We start from the raw sequence: 5,884 nt of genomic DNA, 5'->3' as shown, positions 1-5,884 counted from the left end.
CTGGTCCTGGCAAGATGGAGGGCTTTCTCTTTCTCATCCTTTTTCTCTTCCTCACCAGCAGCCCCCTGATCATGATTCAGCCAGACCCAAGCCCTGGGGTAGACGCCGACACATGGACATTTTGTGAGTGAGAACTTCTTTTTTATTACATCTCCCTATAGTGCCTAACCCAAGTGCTTAACACTTGCTTGCTTGATAATTACAGAATTTTATTTTTGTGTTCGGGCTCTGTGACTCCCACTTCAGGATAAAGTTTATGAGCTCCCCTCCCCCCAAAATTTGCTTATCTCAGTTCTATAAAAGGATTCATAAAGAGTCAGCAAGAAAAGAAAATTACTTTTGGTACTGGAATTTCAGAGTCTTCTACTTCTGAAGTAAAATTATGTGTATGTGTTTTCTGGCCAGGTAAGAAATAAATTATGTCTATCTGTCACCAATGGGTATCGTCACCATTATGGAACTAAGAAAAGTAAATTCATTTGTATTTTTAAATGATCATTTTAGGATACCTTACTATTTTATGACTTATCTTTAAGAATCTTTCCATCTGCTCTGCTCCTCTTTGTTCTCAGTCCAGGCAAAGATGAGTTAGTGAAAACTCTTATCATGCTATTTACCTACAGCATCAAATAAAGAGTCTCATTGGGCTACAACCTGTGCTTTTATGCTTTGACACTTACTAATGTAGATAACAGGAAAAAAAATGGGTCAATTAAAGTAGATCTTCTGTATAACTCTGATACAGCAATGCTATTAATAGTAGTTAATAACATAATACTGATGGTCATATTTTGTTTTAAATTTCCAGAAAATATTGGGTTTCTCAGGAACATCAATATTTTCCTAGACTATATGAAATATGGGTCTTGGAAAAAATTAAGAATTATTTATTCACTTATTTATTTTCAATTTGCCCAGAGAGGGACAGAACACATGGACAAGTGTGCACACTAGAGAGAGAAAGTGCGAAAGCAAGTCGCCAGGTTTGGGACTTGAACCATGGTCGACCATGTGGGAGTCCAGTGCCCTTAACTACCATGCCACCTGCCAGCCCATCAGAAAAAAAAAAATTTAACATCAGAGGGTGTATGTATGCACCAGAAAGAGACATCGAAATCACCCCCTTCCCTATGGGGCCTGTTCATGCCACAATCCTTTTTGTTCCTTTCCTCCATCCTCTCAGGCTCCTGGGCATGCATACACATAACTGTAAAGTGTTTTGAAGCCCCTGGGCCAGGATTCCAACTTCAGTCAGCCATGTGGGATTCCACTAATTATGTACAGCAACTAAACTCTCTGCCACAGAACCAGCCGAGGCGTTGTAATTCAATATCTTATTCTATTTTCTGAAATTATTAGAATCTTATTGAATGTTTCAAAATCAATTTTAACTTCATCATCAACTTGATTTTTTTTCTTTTTAAGAGATGTTTTTGCCATAGGGCACATGAGCTTGCCAGAGAGACAAAGAGAAAGAGAGAGAGAAAGTGAGATATTACCTCTATGAAGATGGCCACACAGAAATCCCTTCTCCTTTGGTCTTTTGGGGTTTTGGGCACACATGTGCATGCATTTGGTGTTAGGTTTAAGCCACTGGGTCCAGGACCCAAATTGCAGTCAACTGTGTGAGAGTCCAGCAATGTAACCATTTTGCCATCTGCTGGTCCTGCATCTTGATTTTTTATCATATATATAGTGAATAATACTGGGTTGTAGTGAAGTCATGATGTATTTTTCAATACAAAAATGCATCATGACTTTTCTGAAAACCCACTATAAAGTAAGTAATTATTATTAGCAAAGTGAGTGAATCCTGTTCTATTTTATGTCATCTTGTGATACTTTATTTGAAAATGGTGATAGCATAAGTAAAAAATATTTGCATCATTGACTTTCTTCTTTTAATGTAGTTTCTGCAGATTTGGATTTGGAGTTTTCCTGGAGTATGAGTGCAAAAGAAAATTGCTGTTAAAAACCGTGTTCTTACATTCTGGGATTGATCTCAGATAAACTTATAAGGTAAAAGTCAAAGGTTGTTGCATGTTCATTTTCTTTCCAGTGAAAGATGATTCATTTTATTCCATATATATATGGGCTTCTACAAATAAGACAGTTTTTGAGTGTTTATATAATAATAATAATAATTTTTTTGGAGAGTTTTTTGATATAGGGAGTGTGCACTCACCAGAAAGACAGAGAGAAACTGAGACAGAAAGCAAGAAATCACCCCCGTGGGTGTGGGGAGGGAATGGCCATTCCACAATTCTTTCTCCTCCATTCTCTTCTCAGGATCTTGGGCATGCACACACACAACCTGGCATGAGTATAAGCCACTGTGTCTGGGACTCAAACCGTGGTCGACTACATGGGAGTCCAGCGACATAGCCATTATGCCAACTGCTGGTCCCTATAATACATTTTTGTTTTATTTTGTTTTTCCAATAGACTGTATGTACTTACCAAATAGGAACAGAGAGACACAAGGGAAAGTGAGAAATCATCCACCAAGAGAGGATGGCCACACAATCTCTTCTCCATTCTCCCCTTGGGACTTGGGCATGCACACAAACACATGCAGTGTGATTTTTTAGCCATCAGGTCTGGGATTAGAAACATGGCCAGCCATGTGGGAATTCAATGACTTAACTGCCATGCCACCGACTGGCTCTAAAAATTTTTATTTATTTATTTTTATTATTTCTTTATTAATTTTTAAAAAGAAATAACTCAGTTTAATTCTAAGACTTTGCATAGGGTAAAGGACACAAACCACATTTTATCTTTTGTAAACACAAACTATACAAAAGAAAAATACAAAAAATAGTCATATGTTAGCTCCTAGTGAAGATGAAGACATTGCATTAAATTTAAAAGGCAGCTTTTTATATTTATGTGTTATCATTGGATTACATTGAATTACCCTTTTCATTTACTGAACAAATTTCCAGAACTGAATTATCATTAACTCTCATGCCACTACATGATAAGTGGTAGATAAATACCTGTAGGAATACAATGTATTGTCTGCTCCTGCAACTCAGAAGTAACCCTGTGTCTGTCCAGTCTACACTCAGAACTTTGTCTTCATAAGCAGCCAGATTATAGAAAAGAGCTTTACAACTTCTTGTACCCCATAACTTGATTATATTATCTAAAGGACCTGAAATCAGCTGCTGTTCATGAGTAAGAGACTATTTGGCAGATGTGACCCAGTCGGTATGTGAGGTCAGGGACAGAGACACCAAAGAAGTTAGTTTGGGTATTCCACAGTCCGATATACCTACCTGTGCTTCCAGATGCTAAACATTTACAAAGTGATGAATAAGAAATACAATTAAACACTTTATTTCTAGTCAAAGTCTATCTAACACTGCAAGACAATATACCACACTCTAGTTGTATGGTCCCAAGATTCACTGCAGATTTCTTCAGTATCTGACAAACAGAACTGAGGCCAGAGAGGGTGACAATAGGAGTCCTAGTCAAACCAAGCTACTCTGTTTTCTCTTCCTTTCTTGGTTTATTTGTAGATTTTTCCATTTCATCTTCTTTATCTGCTGGGACTATCGACCAGATCTTCAGCATGTTATCGTAGGAGCCACTGTACAATTTAGTTCCTGAGCTATTCACACTTCAACAAGACCTCTGCAGCAATGCAAATCTTTCACTTTGTTTTCGCTTTGTTCCTCTCTGTGTTCCACTCTCACAAGAGAATTGTCTGATCCATAGAAGCACTCAGTAGGAAGCAAGATTGTCTTTTTCACACAGGCACATCTTTTACAACAACTATACAGAATGCTAGTCATATTTTGGGAACTGCCTAACAATTTCACATTCTTCTTTTTAAGTTTGGGAGATCTTGCCTTTCTTTGGTAATGTTACCACAGCTTTCCCTAAGATCAATATGTCATGATTGAAACTAGTAGATGATCATAATTCTAACAATATGCACCCATTGTTATTTTTTTGTTATTTTTATTTGTTTTGCTATTCATTATATTCCCACTGAATTTCAATTCAGTGTTTGATATCTGTCTCCTCAGATGGATTATTCTCAAATACTGTCCTGCTTTCTTGGAAATGATCAGGGATGGTTGCCTAATGAAAATTACAAGGTCCTTGAATGAGGTTAGTGGTGTCTGGCTCTTTTATTCAGTCAACACTAACTCTGAAGTAGAATCTATAACTGCATTTTATGAAAATGTGGCCTATTGCTTTTATCTTTTCAAAGAACCAGCTTTTACTTTCATTTATTTTCTGTATAGTTCATTTATTTTCTATTTCATTTATTTCTGCTCAGATCTTTATTATTTCTTTTCTTCTGGAGGTTTTTTTTGTTTGTTTGTTTTGTTTTTTTCTTTTTTTTTTTCCTGTTGCTTTTCCATTTTCTGAGGCACAATGTTGGGTGGTCAATTTGCTTCTTTCCATCTTCTTATGCACACTAATTGCTATGAAATTCCCTCTTATGACTGCATTTTGTGGTGTCCTAAAGTTTATGGAAACTCATGTTCTCATTGTCATTGGCTTCCATGAATCTTTTTATTTTGGTCTTTATTTCTTCAGTAGTTGTGAAGTCATTCAGGAGTAGGTTATTTAGTTTCCATGTATTTGTGTATTTTTGAGGATTTTTCTTGACATTAATACCAAGTTTAATTCCATCATAGTTGGAGAAGATGCTGGATATAGTTTCTATGTTTTTGAATCTATAAAGGCATGCTTTGTGCCCTGTCATGTGGTCAATCTTAGAAAAGGTTCCAAGTGGGGGTGAGAAAAAAATGTATTTCATGGTTTTTCCGTGGAAGGTTCTATAGATGTTTGTTAAGTTTGTTTTATTTATGGTATTATATAGATCCTTTATCTCTTTGCTTCTTTTTAAATCTAGATGATCTATTTAAAGGAGATAGTGTGGGTTTGAGGTCCCCAACACTTAGTGGGTTGGAGTCAATCTCTCCTCTTAAATTTAACAGTGTTTTCTTCATGTATTTGGATGCTCCTGAGTTAGACACATAGATATTTATAAGCATTATATCTGTTTGATGGTTTGCACTTTTACTACTATATAGTGCCTTTCTTTATCTCTCTGCCTTTTGTTTTTTAAAGCCTATTTTGTTGAAAATTAGTATCACAAGGATTCTTCATGGCTCCTGTGAACTAGTCATTTCAGGGGACAGGAGAAATGAAGATTTTCTACTCATAATTCAGCCTCCAGCAGACAAAGCTAGCGTAGCAAGAGAGTTGAGGCCTTCCTTCAGAAGAGGATTCCTCATGACTCCTGTGAACTAGTCATTTCAGGGGACAGGAGAAATTAAGATTTTCTAATCATAATTCAGCCTCCAGCAAACAAAGCTAGCGTGGGTTAACATATTCCTTAATATCTACTGAATCTGCTGCACCAGTGATCACAAGAGAATGGCAAAGAGATTCCCGATCACCTCTTTCTGCTTGCTCCTGAACACTCAGATTGAACTTCAAGAATTCGAAAGAAACACACCATCCATCAGATGACAAGAAATCACTGCAGGACTACAAGAAATATGGGAAAGCAAGAAAATACCTCTCCTCCAAGGGAAAAGAATAACTCCTCTTAATCCACAAGCAGCTCAATGCAAATCATGGAAATGTCTGATAAAGAATTTAGAATATTCAGAATGGTGAAGCTAACTGAGATGGAAGAGAAGAGACAATGAACTGCTAAAGAGAAAAGAGAAAAAGTTGACGAGTTCCAGGAGGTGAGGAAATTCTTGTAAGATCTAAAAGAAGAATTACACACTTTACAAAAGACCCAAACGGAACTGTTAGAAATGAAGTCTATAATACAGGAAGTCAAAATCTCCCTTGAAAGTATTAAAAGCAGACTAGATCATACAGAAAATAGAATCTCAGA

At 36.6% G+C, this 5,884-nt stretch overlaps 1 pseudogene; it reads right to left on the bottom strand.

Moving 5' to 3' along the window:
* Positions 1-2,968: 2,968 nt before the first annotated feature.
* LOC102471817 (ribosome biogenesis protein WDR12 pseudogene) overlaps positions 2,969-5,884 on the bottom strand; it is an 11,363-nt pseudogene continuing 8,447 nt past the window's right edge.

Source organism: Tupaia chinensis, unplaced genomic scaffold (assembly GCF_000334495.1).
Source record: "Tupaia chinensis unplaced genomic scaffold, TupChi_1.0 Scaffold143667_1, whole genome shotgun sequence".
Classification (NCBI taxonomy): Eukaryota; Metazoa; Chordata; class Mammalia; order Scandentia; family Tupaiidae; genus Tupaia; species Tupaia belangeri.
The sequence above is the reverse complement of the archived record's forward strand: the minus strand, read 5'-3'. Positions and strand labels throughout refer to the sequence as shown.